Consider the following 16,002-nt stretch of genomic DNA (forward strand, 5'->3'; position numbering starts at 1 on the left):
AAATTGGGGCAGAATTTTTGGAAAGATGAACGAAAATGTAGCAAGATTTGCAGACTTGTGTGCTACAACGAATGTAGTAATTGTATGGAGTCTTTGATAGCCCGGAGAGACAGTTAATGTGGAAGTTGTTAAGTGCCACAGGAAATAGTCAACATTATTTTTTGCTTATATGAAGGTCTAAAATGTAGAGTCCTGCATGGCCAAAAGACTAAAGAAGCCTTCCCTTAACGGACCGGAGTAAGGCAGGGTTGCCTGCTGGCCATTGACTGGATTATGAAAAGACCAAACGGTATACAGTGGACACTATAGAACCAGCTGGGCGCCTTGGTCTTTGATGATGACCTCACCTATCTTTACCACACGCAATAGCAATTTCAAGACAAATTAGTGTTGCTAATTCATCTATATAACTGGGCCTAAACATCCACAGAGGTAAAAGTTCTCAAGCAGCTATAACAATGATAGACGAAGCCACTAAAAAAGTGAATAAAATCATTTTACTTGAAAGTATTGTTGATAAACAGGGTGGGACAGATGCAAACATAATCATAAGGACGGACAAGGCAAGAGCAACATTAAACCAACTAAAATATGTTTGTAGTTCTGGAGATTTAACCCTTGGAATAAAAACCCGGGTCTTTAACACACTAGTACATTCTGTTTTACTCTATGGAGCTAAGATATGGAAAATAAATACCACAAATTAGAAGAAAATAAAATGATTTATAAACGCATGCTTCAGAAAAATCGTGCGAATGGCCAAAAACGATCAGAAATGAGAAAATATGGCAACAGACAAATCAACAGCCAGCCTAAGAAGAGATCCTTCAGATAAACTGGAGATGGACTGGCCATAACAAGGCAGATTACATTTGTAATCCACTGGAATAAAGGAAAAGAGGCAGACCAAGAAAGGCCCGTTGATGTGACCTGGAAGAAGACACCCAGAAGATTATACACACCTGGGGAGAGTCAAAGAAACTTGCCCAGGACAGAGATGTCTTGCAAGCTCTGATCTGCGGCCTATGTCCCAGGAGGGGCCAAAGGCAACCTAATCCAAATTTTTAATATTTTTTTTGTGTTGCCATTGTTGTTTTTGCCGAAATATGTTTTTTATTTCGTGGTGACTCGCGCATTGAAACGTAAATGATACAAGGAATGCAAACATTTAATAAATCAGTAAAGCTTACTTTCATGCTTTGGAACATCTATGTGGGTAGATTTTAAAAACTTGCTAAATTTACATTTTTCTTTGCCGGTTATCGGCTCGACTACTGCGTCACATATCTTATCTTCTTATATATTTATATACATATATATATATATATATATATATATATATATATATATATATATATATATGTATATGTATATATATATATATATATATATATATATATATATATATAGCACATACACAAACGGGAAACAGCTGTTTTCAGGCTTAAATATCGATTGTTAACAAGTTCATTTTAACGAATAAAGTGCTATGATAGCTATGATTTAATATTATAATATATAAAATAACCTTGTTTTTCTAGGTTTCATTATTCTTATTTTTGGCATCAAGCAAGAGCGCAAGCAACTTCCTTCTGTGTGTTGCAGCTTATTTTATTTCTGGCATGATTTAATGAAAGAAAAAGAAACCTTTTGGGCTTTATTAAATAGTGATTAAACTAATAAAATATTGTAAAACATTAATGCGTGTTATATTTTGATTAGAACTGGGCTTCGATATTAGGGTAAAATGATAATGTAATCATATCTTTAGCATGATCATGTCACATTGTCTTTTACATGATTGTGTCCCGTGTCTATCTAATATTTAAAATTAAACTAGAATACCCGTCATCCGTTGGATAACTGTGGGTTTCGGGGGTCATCCATAAAAAAACATCACGTCTGTCACTCAGAGGCCTAGCGACCCTTCCCGGCGCCCGGGGACAAACTTTTCGATTTTAACCCCCCCCCCCCCAAGATTTCGATTTTCGACCCCCCCCCCCCTCAAACTTTTGATGTGCACCCCCCCCCCCCCCCCCACTCAAACTTTCGATTTGAACCCCCCTCAACCTTTCAATTTATTTTTCCAAACCATTTTGGCGCCCCAACATATGTCCCCCCCGCCCCCCCCTTCCCCCCTCCACCTCCCCCCGCATCCCCTTCCCCCCCCCCCCCCCCCGCCTCCCCTCCCGCCCCCCCCCCCCTCCTCGCTACGCTACTGCAGTGTCACTTATCGTCACAAAAAACAGACCCCACATTCAAAAATATGTTTCTTATCTTTTAAAAACACCGAAAACACCGATTTCGGACTATCCCTTCATATACTGACGTCACATGTGACCTACTCAACTCTACTTCACCTGCCCAGTGTCCCGCCAAGTCTCAGACAACATGTTTTTATCGTTTAAAAAACGATTCCAGCCGAGCATGTCTCTGACCACACTATCCTTTCATATGCTTAGGACAAAGAAACAGATGAACTCTACTTCACCTGCCCTGTATCCTGGCAAGTTCAGATAGGCAACTTTATCATTCACATCTAAAAAAAAAAATTGAAAAAAAATATCATTGACATATTGGTCTAGAACCTGTGCCACCCACATGAGAGCGGGCTACGCTACCAACTTAGCTATTTACTCGTGACGTCACAAATGAATTTTTATACTATAGGCCTAGTTTTGAGTCTCCGCGCATAGATCTAGATATTAGGCTAGTAGTAGTAACTTTCAAATTAAATTTAATCTTAAATTAGCCAAACAAAGATTTATATAAAATAAAGAAGTTCTGAATTTAGCTAGATCTAGATCATTCTATCTAGATCTATATTCTAGGACTCGCTTGCTTAGGTCTTAAGTTTAGTTTTTCTTGCTAGATCTAGATCTAATCATTAGCTACGCTGATAGGCCCGGAGCGAGCATTTCAAAATTACCATATTCCAAACAAAGATTTATATAAAATAATAAAGGTCTAAGATAGTTTAGTATATAGAAAATCATTATTATCTAAATCTAGATAGAATTATCTATATTTTAGATATACGACTGAGCTATATCTAGAGTTTACGTCTATAATTTTGCACACTTAGTGGTATAGAAGCCGCGTATGAATCTTAAGCTACGCAAATAGATCTAGGCCCTGACTCCAGCACTTCAAAATTTGCATAGGGGCCTAGTCAAAACAAAGATTTATACAAAACAATAAAGGTCTAAAATATTTTAGTATATAGAAACTCATTATTATCTAAATCTAGATAGAATTATCTATATTCTAGATCTACGACTGGTTTGCTTAAGTCTCGTTTTTTTGGATTGTATTTATAACTAATAAATCTATGATTTGACCTAGATTCTAGATCTAGATCTAGTCTAAAAATAACTTTCCTTCGACAGCTGATCTTTAGATCTAGAGAAATTTATTGTAAAACTAAATAAAAAGGCAGTTGAAAATTGATATAAGTGTTTGAACGTAATAAATACAGCAAACGGACGTATTGTTAAAGTTATAGCCGGCAGAAAATTAGCTTTGTAACGCGTTAAACTTTTGAATGGGCCACAAAGTCTATGATGGAGTCCGCCATTTTTACTGTATCAAAAAGTAAACACATCAAGGGACGTCACTATCCCCACAAAGTTTATTCAATGTATTAACATTTTTAAAAAAATACGGTTAATTTACCTATGAATAAATCAATAAATTAATTAACGTCTTTAAATAAATGTGTGATTAACAGTCTGGCTTAAAACAAAATTTTTTCTCTACCTACATACTATTTTACAGCTCTCCACGATGAGTGCAACCATGCGAGATAGTCGATCAGGCAAACAAAAAAACAAAAAAAAAAAAAAAAAAAAAAAAAACAAATAAATATTCAAACATGTAAACAAACTTGACTTTTAGTAGTATATAGATGAACTTTTTTTTTAATACAATGATTTTCAAATTTAAAACAAATACAGTAACATTCCACTCCGTTTAGGTGGATATTTATAAGTTAGGTACATTGATACACAGAGTATGGTAAATAAATAGCAAAATAAGTAAATGAATAGAAAAGATACATTGAATTTAAAGCTAGTTGGTTCAAAAATTGGACAGAGGCTGGTTTGGAACATTTTGCCAACAAAAGTGGTGAAAGAGTATAACGTTTGGAATGATAGTCGAAAACAAAGCTGGTTTGCATGGATTTCATCCCATTATGTACATCAAAATATAATAAATACCAAAGAAAAATAAATAACCAGTAGAGTAGTTACAAACACACATTTGTTGTTTTACAAAGATTTCATTTACATTTGTACAATAGTGAATTGCAAAAATAGATAAATAAGTAAATGAATAATTATTTGAAAGTGATGTTGGGGTGGGTGTTGGGGTCGTTGGGACAGCTTAAAGGGATGTGGAGTTATCATGTTTGAGGGAAATGTGGGTAGGTGGGGCAAGGGGGTAAAGATGTCTGACGAAGCATGGAGAGAGTGTCTGTGTGAAATAAACAATGTGGCTCTATATGTATGTAACATGTAATTTTGTGACATACAAAAATAATTTAAAAACCTAGACCTAATCGCAATTGTGTAAAATTATTAAAATATTTATTTTTCTACTAAAATCTAAATTTGATATCTAACAATATCAATATGTATGTCTTTCTTTTAAGATTTAATTTATCAAATTTATCATTTTAAATGACGTAACTTGAATAGAACAAAATCGAATTAACTGTATTACCCTTCACAAAATTCTAATAGTGTCTAAAAAAGGTTTACTAAATACTTCCCTTGGTACCTCTTTCCTCGATAGATGACCAAAAAAAAACATTACAAGTTTGAAAAAAATACTTTTTATTATTTTATATTGATGATGAGGATAGATCATTTTATGTAAATAGCATTTTTCGCCATACATACACACATGCACACAAGTATATATATATATATATATATATATATATATATATATATATATATATATATATATATATATATATATATATATATATATTTATATATATATATATGGTGACCCATCAAAAGAGCGCACGACAAAAGAGCGTAGACATAAGAGCGTAGAAAAATAAGAGCGCCGACAAAAGAATGCCGACAAAAGAGCGCAAATTAAAGATGGAAAACCATATCCATATTTAATAAATAGGAACAGGAAAATTAACTCAGATCAGACGTCATCGTTTGAAGTTAACTCTTTAGTTTTTCATTAAAAAACTAATTATTCAGTTTTTTAAACTAAAAACTTGTTTAATCAATGTAAAGTCAAATTATTTAAAACGCAACCTAATAACACATACAAAGACTTTAATTGTGTGGCCAAAAGTGAGAATATAAACTGAAATGAAATGTAACAAAATGGAAATAAGTTTAGATTAATAAAACGTTTCTTTATAAATGCATTTATATTGCTAATTTTATGGCTATACCTCGTAGGTAGTCCATCATTGAATCATTAGCATAGATTTAAGCAATTGCCTGCAATCTTCGGTTCAGCTGAACATATTTGTTCTTTGAAGCTTCTGGTTGATTAACTCCAGCTAGATGACGTTCCAGTTTGATTTCAATGTGATCTTTTTCCAGACGAAACTGGTTGATCAATTTAAAAACGGAAGGATGATTGCAATCTACCGTTTGTTAGAATGCACGATGCCACGCCTCGACTAAGTTGTTTGTACGGGGTAGATTTTCAGCGACACGATTATGGACATTCCAAATAGCAAGAGCGAAGCGTAGGTCACCTTGATGGTTTCTCCTTCGCCTCCCTATGTAACTGTTATGCTGTATGTTTGAGTGCAGGTTGGTGCGAAGAGCATAGTGAACATATTGGTATGATGACTAGATTGAAAGTTAGTGACGTATTTGTGTAGAGACTTGATTGCTATGAGTTTGGGTGTGAGTTAGTCTAATCTTGATCGTCGGTGTGAAAGGACGTGTGCTGGTCGGTATGACTCAAGTTGGGATGTAGATTCTAGAGATATACATGTAGATACAATAATAAGTGTAGGACAAGGAGTTATTGAGTTTGCCTTATCTCTGAGCGTCATATATTCGTCTGAACGTGAGATAGCCTTATTGGTTCTTAAGGTTGGAACCTCTCTAGATAGTAGTGGAGATAAATTAGAATGGTATTTGACCGAGTCGAGTGACTCAAACCCTCTAGAACTAAGCAAAGCGTAACATGGTGGAGCAGCTCAACAACGTAAACCAGCTATAACAGCAGTGTAACATGCGAAACAACGATAGATGGCCCAACGATTGTCCTATGAAGACTCGTTTTGTCTTTGAAAATCCGACTTGAAAGAAGAATCTTTTCTGAAGTTTACCCTTGTTGTCAGGACCAGTTGACGTATATAGGAACCAGATAGTTATCGATATACATCGTATCAGTACAGCACATTTGCTGGATTGTTCTACTAATAGAACGTACCTCTGGAGATTGGAAAGAAAAATTCAACTACGGACATTTCTGATCGTTTATCGTTAGTCAGTTGAATATTTTGATGACCTTTGTCAGCTGTGTATGTGACGTCAGCGTAACCTTGACCGTGAACCGTTAGCAACATGGCGCCGACAAGAAGAAACTGAAGATTCGTGTATAAACATTGATCCTGATCCTGTATCATCGTGATTTACCTCATTTGTGGAGAACTAGAAGACAACTAGAAGAACCTGTGTGCGACGTATTGGATCAAGACAAGGGGATCGGTGTGTCAGGACCCGGATCTTTGTATTCGTTATTTAAGATAAGTGCCACCATTTTCTAACTATTTAGTAGAGTACATCTGTGGGTTGTTGCACCATATTGTTGTTTGAGCTACCATATATATTAGTTGTATACGTAATATAGGAATTGGATCTAGATCTAGATTCTGGGTTTAATCACAGTTTAATTAATTTAATGGTGATCTAGATCTACATATTCTAAGTAGAAGGGTCATATAAATAAGATTGTTGTTGTTTGTAAGGAAGTGATTAGTCACTTCTTAAACAGGTGAATCTAAAGCCTAGATTGATTTAGATCTATTGGTGGATACACTATTATTAGATCTAGAATTGATACAGAAGAAATTAGAAAAATGTATAAGTAGGGACTGAGTCTGGAATATAAGGGTGAAGATTTAGTTAGAGAACTGGGTAGCTAGACAAATTAACTAATAGAGGAGATAGCTAGTAGGGCTTATAAATGTTAACTAGCTAAACAGGAATTAGATTTAGAGAAAGTTAGGGTTCAGGCTAATGAGCAAGCTAGAATGGAGATAGAAAAAGTAAAATTGGAATATGAAGCGAAATTGGAACAGACTAAATTAGATAATGTTCATGAGTCACAGTGGGGGACACAGTTATTGGTATTGATAGGAGGTAAGGGATTGGATGCATGCCAAGGTTTAACAAAGATTGAGATGAAAGATTATAGAACTCTTAAAAAGACTTTGTTAGACCTAACAGAAGAAGCCTACAGAGTAAAGTTCCAGGAATTATTGCCAGAAAACACAGAGGATTTCAAAATGTTTACAAACAATATTAGAACAAGTCTTGATAAGGGGTATGATGCTTCTGGGTTAGATGTGACAGTAGAAAATTTGAAAGAATTTATTCTAGTTAAGAAGGTTTTGACCTCTGTTCATAAAGATTTATTTGGATATCTTCAAGAAAGGAAACCCAGAACTTTGGCTGCATGTACAGACCTGTGTCAAAAATATCAGGCAGCCCATCCAGGTAAAACCATTAGGAAAGAGACAGAATATGGTCATATTTTTTTTAGCTCAGGGAGTAGAAAGAAATAGTAGTAAAATGGCAGACAACAGGATTATCAGTAATAGTAATGCAAGCCCAAACTTAGTTTCCCAGGGATCGTATAAAACCATTCAGTGCTATAATTGTCAAAAGGTAGGTCATTTGGGAAGGAATTGTCCAGCTAGGGTTAGAGCTAAGGATGAGGTAGGAACTAGATCACAAGTTAGATGTTTTGGTTGTAATAGGTCTGGGCATATGAGGAAAGATTGTAGAGAATTCCAAGCCTCAGGGAGGAATAATTATAGTCATGATCAGGATAGTGTATACATAGCAGTATTAAATAAAAATTGTCAGGGTATGAACACTTTCAAAGCTTCCGTGAATAGGATGAATGCAGGGATACTGGTGCCTCCATTATTGCTGTAAAGGATAAATTTGTTAAATCTCATCAGTACACTAATAAAAGGAAGCGTGTGAATGTATTTGGAGGTAAAAGCTATAGTTGGCCTGTAGCAAGAGTCTTTGTTAGATCAAACCATATTACCGGATATGTAGATGCTGTGGTTTTTAGGAAAGGCCCATATGACTTGATAATAGGAAATGTTCCTCGGGTGAGAGATGACAATAACAGTAGTAAGGTCCAGAACTTAGAAAATAAAATCAGCATCCTTGAAAATGAAATAGGAAAACTTGTGAGTAAAGTACAGGAGTTGACCAGTTTAATAAATTATGATGGCTCTGTCAAGGTAGATAGTACTAAGGTAAATATAGGAGATTGGAATCAGCATAGAAATAGAAACAAAAAGTGGAGTAAGAAAGATGATACAGAACAAAGTAAGACACAATGTTTTATGGCTAGTGATGGGGAAGGGGAATTGAATGACTTACAGTGTGCGCTGATGACTTCTGCTGATGAAACTAAGACTATTAAAATTAATGATTAATTTGCCTGATGCTAGTGGTTGAGTTTTTTCTAAAACTGAGGTAATTGTCAAAGAAAAGACTGTAAGATATGATATATATATATATATATATATATATATATATATATATATATATATATATATATATATATATATATAATATTTAGATATGTTGATGAGCCAGGTTGATAGTAATCTGATGAGTGTTGTTTGATTAATATATGTGGATTATCATAAGAGACGGGACGTAATGTAATATACTTTACTAATCAGTTTGAAGTCTAACTAGAGAGTTTGATGTTTGCTTTATGGTTTGTACCTTAAAATGTTTCGCAGAATTGTGCAGTAAAATACCATTATTTAAGTGAAAAATATGTTTTCAAAAAGTAAGGACTACCTAGACAACAATAACAAAATCGATTAATTCAAATGTGTTGGACGAGATTAAGCAAATCCCCCTTGAAACACAATGAAGAGATATATTCTTTATAGCCGTAGCTTTTGCTGTGCTCTTTTATCGAAAGGAAATCTAAGTTTCGATACGTTTTTTATAGCTCAAGGTAAAAACAATAAACAGCTTTTTTTAAACCATTTTCTTAACCTTTTTCTTTGAACCCAAAACAAGTTAAGACTAAAATGTCTGACGAGCAACCCCTGTCTTGACACTTCAAAATCTCGGCTAGCGCTCATAGTTTGGAAAAGAGAACAAAACCGTGCTAAGATTAAAACTATTGTTAGTTTGGTTTGTCTCACAGTTATGTATTCAAATGATACAAAAACAGAATCCGTACCAAATGTTGATTCTACTTATGCATGTGCGCCAACTCAAGCAGCATACTTAAAGTGTGGTCAATAGAGCTGGACAACTTGCACTTTGGCCGGACAATACACCAGCTCTTAGAGCTCTGGTCAAAACACACACACAAACACATAAAAACACACACACACACACGCACACACACACACACACACACACATATATATATAAATATATATATATATATATATACATATATATATATATATATATATATATATATATATATATATATATATATATATATATATATATATATAGGTCTATATATTAGACATAAAGACACCCATTGCACCTACTGCTGACTTAGATTAACAATCAGTATAAATCAGAGTTATGTCAATGGTAATCGATCTATTTGTTTGTTTTATCAAAATACCATTTCTTTTTACATTATAAATTGTACGTCAGCCTGTCAAAAAGCGGATTATCCTCTGGAGTGTAATGAAAAAAGGTTCCTTATTTAGAAAAAGTAAACACACCAAGTTCCACATTATGTGAAATGTTAGAATCTTAATGTAAAAAAAAATGTCTATAGGTTCTTTATACATTTGAAATGAAAGACATGTACCCTTTCGGTTAAAAATATGAGAACTAGATTTCCTGATTTCATCAAAATAAACTTTGTAAAACCTATAATTTGTATTACTGTGAAGTTAAAATAAATTGCATATCGACAGCCTTCACACCACACTACCTTAGCATTCAGTGTGAAGCTGTCAAAGTGCAAACACGAACATGTTGAACATTAAAGGTGCTGTGTTCCTGATGGTAATGCTTGCAACAGCCACTTCGTTCATGTTGACCAACAGAGGTAGTATGCTTTGTACATTTCGTGTTCTTTATTTACTTTCTATTTCTAGCTTGGAAAGAGGACATAATGTTTCTAGATGTAGTATTTGAATAAAAGTTGGTATATCGAGAATGTTTAATAATGTATATATACAAATAATATTATATATATATATATATATATATATATATAAATATATATATATATATATATATATATATATATATATATATATATATATATATATCAAGTGTGTATGTGTAGGTACATGTGTGTAAGGTTTTAATGTTTTAATACTATGTTGTATGATAAGGAAACGTTTTCAAAAGCAATACGTTTAAAGACGAACACTTTTAAACTTGAATTTTTTTATTTCAATTCAAAATCTCGTATTATACAACACATCCATTTCTTTGACATCTAAACTGTATGTGTTTTTATTTAACATTTTATAGCGGAACAGCAAGAGAACCGGTATGTTTTTTTTTTACATCTTCAACCAGGTTTGGACTGGCTAAGAGGCCCGGGCAGTTTAAAAAAAGACCCCAACCCCAGATTTAAATTTGTATTGTTCATTTTTTGCCCACCAGAGCCTGATGATCATCTTATTCTAGATAAAATTTACCCTGGCAATTCAAATTTAAAAACTTCAAGCAATTAAATTTCCCAGCACAGCTACGTTCATTCCCCACCCCACCACCCTGATCTATAAAGCAGGGATCTACAGATTTTTTTTCCTTGTGGCCCGGCGGTCCAGTCCTCCCCTGTCTTTAACTACTTATTGTTGCCCCGTCTTCTTATAATATGTTGACCACACTACTAAAAAGTGTTCTATTGCTTTATACACAGTTTGATTATATATTGCCTGGGACAATATGAAAGTTGTGCTGGTACCAGCTTCAAATGTTGCGATGGATATACATGCAAGTAATTGAATTTGTGTTTCTGTTCGTTTCTTTTGTCTATTTCATGTACAAATGTTAAACATTTTTGAAAAAAAAAATACCTAGTCTTTTTTTTCGTGTAGCCTATGTTCAACTTACTTCTTGTTCATTTGAACAATATATTTTTAGCAAACTCTGCAATGACCTTTTTTTAGTGAAACGTGTTGTTTGTAGTATATTGGAGCTGTTGATAGAGAAAAATTAAGTTTAAGTATTTATACAATCTTTCAGGCATTACAAAATCTCGTATTATGTTTAAGGAACTATAGTTGTCCCCTAGTGCGAGATTATACTCCATCTAGAAATATGTGTTAATCTATTGTAACATAATAACTGAAAGTTAAATAAAAGTTTCAAAATCTCACCAACGAAATGTTGTTCTTGATCATATTGTAGCTTAAATACTATATCAAGCGACAAACTATCATACAAAGAAAATAGAGATTTACACGGCAGAGAAAAAATTATAATTTTAAATTTCGAGAGTTATCTCCCTTAACTTTGTGGTAACTTTCACACATCAAATATATGTGTTTTTTGTGTTGTTTTTTTCTAGAACCAACAGTGAGGGTTTGGCCTGGTGTAATGATTAAAAGTGGCAGACAAATTAGGTAAAAATTAATTTAAAATCTCATTTTAATATGAAGTTTTGAATTATTTACAGTCAAAGTTACGAAATGAAACAACTACACACTGGTGTAATTGTTTTCTATATCAATTTTCTTGCAATGAAACAGAAACGGTTACAGTACCTTCTACTGTAATTGTTAAGAATTTCCGCAAACCTAAATGGGGGGGCTTAAAACTGATAGTCCGCACTGGGCGCAGGAATAGGTTGCTACGCCTCTGCCCTAATTACCCCCAGATCTACTCCAATGGCAGGTTCAGCCAAGCTGTGAAGATCTGCACAGGGTAGGGAGTCAGGCAAAAGCTAGCACCCTGGTCCCCCAGGTTTGGGGGGTCGAGCGCAATGACAGCTACCGCATACCGTAAAAAAATAACTTGCTACAGAAACACAGACAGAGAGAAATACAGACAGCTCGCACTTTGGAAAGAATAAATCTCCCGATAAAGAAGTTATAAAGCCGGGTGCTGAAAAGTAATATGTATTGGAAACTGCCAGTCGACCACCATTATTTCCACAATGTCCACCATCAATATTGGATCTATGGATCAAGGAATGTCTGTACAACGTATGAAACTGGATAAGCAGCCCAAATAGCCAAAAATGAGACGCTATATAATAGCTCTACTTTCTATCAGCGCGTCAGGTGGACTGGCTAAGGACAAAAATGTTTGGAAATAGATGAGTGACAGGTTTTCTTGGGCCACGAGTATGAAAATGTTTCAAATACTCAAGACGTCGCATTATGTCAAACCAAGCACAAGCGGAAGGTACACTGACCATTGACCATAACAGCCCGTTTTAAGACTAAAATCAGAATAATGAACATGGACATAATACAGAGCCTATGCCCTAACAAATGACAGCAAAGATGTCCATGAAAGCTAATGAGCATTATCCAGAACCGCTCAAGAAGAAGCATCCTTATACTCATTGGCGACAATTCTAAGATTGGAAGCGACAACAGAGGATATGAATACATTTTGGGGCAGAATGTTTTGAAAGATGAACGTAAATATAGAATGATTTGCTGACTTGTGTGCTACAACGAATGTGGTAATAAGAGTGAATTTTTGATAGCGTGGAGAGACAGTTAATGTGGAAAGTGGTGAGTCAATATAGGGTGCCACAGGAAATAGTCAACATTATTTTTTGCTTATATGAAGGTCTAAAATGTAGAGTACTGCATGGCCAAAAGACTAAAGAAGCCTTCCCTTAACGGACCGGAGTAAAGCAGGGTTGCCTACTTTCACCAGTCCTCATCCTGCTGGTCATTGACTTGATTATGAAAAAACCAAACGGTATACAGTGGACACTATAGAACCAGCTGAGTGCCCAGGACTTTGATGATGACCTGACCTATCTTTACCACACGCAAAAGCAAATTCAAGATAAATTAGTGTTGCTAATTCATCTACATAACTGGGCCTAAACACCCACAGAGATACAAGTTCTCAAGCAACTATAACATTAATAGACGAAGCCACTAAAAAAGTGAATAAAATCATTTTACTTGAAAGTATTGTTGATAAACGGTGGGACAGAAGCAAACATAATCATAAGGACCGACAAGGCAAGAGCAACATTCAACCAACTAAAATATGTTTGTAGTTCTGGAGATTCAACCCTTGGAATAAAAACCGGGGTCTTCAACACACTAGTACAATCTGTTTTACTCTATGGAGCTAAGATATGGAAAATAAATACCACAAATAAGAAGAAAATAAAATCATTTATAAACGCATGCTTCAGAAAAATCGTGCGAATGGCCAAAAACGATCAGAAATGAGAAGATATGGCAACGGACAAATCAACTGCCAGCTGAAGAACAGATCCTTCAGATAAACTGGAGTTGGACTTGCTTAATTTACATTTTGCTTTGCCGGTTATCGGCTCGACTACTGCGTCACATATCTTATCTTCTTATATATAAATATATATATATATATATATATATATATATATATATATATATATATATATATATATTTATATATTATATACATATATATATATATATATATATATATATATATATATATTTACATATATACAAATATAGCACATACACAAACGGGAAACAGCTGTTTTCAGGCTTAAATATCGATTGTTAACGAAGTTCATTTTAACGAATTAAGTACTAGGATAGCTATGATTTAATATTATAATATAAAAAATAACCCTGCTTTTTTAGGTTGCAATATTCTTATTTTTGGCATCAAGCAAGAGCGCAAGCAACTTCAGTGTTTTGCAGTTTATTTAATTACTGGCATGATTTAATGAAAGAAAAAACTTTTGGGCTTTATTAAGTAGTGATGTAACTAATAAAATATTGTAAAAAAACTTAATGTGTTTTATATTTTGATTAGAACTGGGCTTCGATATTAGCGAAAAATGATCATGTAATCTTATCTTTAGCATGATCGTTTCACAATTTCTTTTACATTATTGTGTCACGTGTCTATCTAATATTTAAAACTAAATGAACTTTTTTAATACCTTTACTTTTGAATTTAAAACAAATACAGTAACATTCCACACCGTTTGGCTGGATATTTACAAGGTAGGTACATTGATGTACAAAGCATAATAAATAAATAGCGAAATAAGTAAATGAATACAAAAGATACATTGAATTTAAAGATTGTTGGTTCAAAAATTGAAAAGAGGTTGGTTTTGAACATTTTGCCAACAAAAGTGGTGAAATAGTATAACGTATGGAAAAATAGTCGAAAACAGAGCTGGTTTGCATGGATTTCACCCGATTCTGTACAATAAACATAGTAAATACCAAAGAAAAAAAAAACCAGTAGAGTAGTCACACACACACACATGTGTTGTTTTACAAGGATTTTATTTATATTTGTACAATAGTGAATTGCAAAAATAGATAAATAAGTAAATGAATAGATATTCGAAACTGATGTTGGGGCGGGTGGTGGGGTCGTTGGGACAGCTTAAAGGGATGTGGGGTTATCATGTCTGAGGGAGATGTGGGCAGAACGGGTGGGGGGTTGTAGAGGTCTCTAAAATGTTATTTTTTAAAATTATTTAACGTTTTAGCATAAAGCCTTGAGTGTACGTTAATCACTCACCGTAATATCACCGTTATTGACTGTTAAAGCCGGCTCCTTAAGTATTTTGAGCTCGTTTGAGCCAAGTGTAACACTTTTAAAGAAATACACTCCACAACGAGAATCTGTTTTATGGGTGTATAATGATTATCAATCACAAGAACACATCACAGAAGAAACACTGACTAATCGGTACACGATGTTTACCCCCACCACACTGCTTATACACTCCTTCTTTCACACACTTGTTTTCACGTTCGCACACCACTTCCAAGGGTAGGCAACTTTTACAAACACTCTATCCGTGCCTACACACTTTTGTATAGACATCTACGTCACAGTCACTTAACGCCTAAGTGTTGGAGACGTAAAGGGGCGTTCTCTTGAGCCCCCGATTATACTACCGCAGGGGCACCGCGTAAGGCTCTAGGCTCGACTTAATCATCGAATGCCATGAAGCTCACATTGTTACGCAAAAGCAGGGGCGCCGGCGGCTATGCCTGAATATATTAATAACCCTTACCCATTATAGAGAACGCCCGATTAAAGGATACCATGTGCTAAGATAGCAGCTCTTGAAAACCATGAATTGACAAAAATCGCACACTCCCGGGTGCCACTCATAAAATTTTGTAATTATTTATCGGGAATATTCTCATCAACTCCACAAAGTTTCAAGGCACTCGGATGACGGTGTCGAACCGCATCCGACTTTTTATTTTTTTATATACCGTTTATAGAGAATAATTGAATCGTGCCCTGCCGGTACTCAATCTCTGCTAATTCGAGGTTTTTTTTTTCGCCGAAACCACCTCATGATAATTCTCAACAATTACAAAGTCTCACTGCGATCGGATGAAAGGTATAGTAATACATAAAAGACAGACAAAAACATACAGATACACAGACATGGCTTTTTATGTATCTTCTATATATAAAGCAAATATGGCAGGCTTATGCCTTGGGGCAACAGAACACGAGGGCCGGTGCCGGTTGGTCGCAAAGTCTATATGATGGGATCAAGGTCCTAGGTGTTTTGACCACAGGTGCTTTGACCATAGGGGGTTTGACCATAGGCTGTTTGACTACA

General features: G+C 34.7%; 1 long non-coding RNA gene across 1 annotated transcript; it reads left to right on the plus strand.

Moving 5' to 3' along the window:
- The first annotated feature begins 10,167 nt into the window (after window positions 1-10,167).
- Window positions 10,168-14,154, plus strand: LOC131942585 (uncharacterized). The gene is made up of 5 exons (XR_009386781.1): window positions 10,168-10,290; window positions 10,725-10,743; window positions 11,119-11,196; window positions 11,770-11,824; window positions 14,033-14,154. It is a non-coding gene; the product is annotated as an uncharacterized LOC131942585 (long non-coding RNA).
- The last annotated feature ends 1,848 nt before the right edge of the window (window positions 14,155-16,002 follow it).

Source organism: Physella acuta, unplaced genomic scaffold, assembly GCF_028476545.2.
Source record: "Physella acuta isolate Inbredline_101_S28 unplaced genomic scaffold, ASM2847654v3 ptg000412l, whole genome shotgun sequence".
Taxonomy (NCBI): domain Eukaryota; kingdom Metazoa; phylum Mollusca; class Gastropoda; family Physidae; genus Physella; species Physella acuta.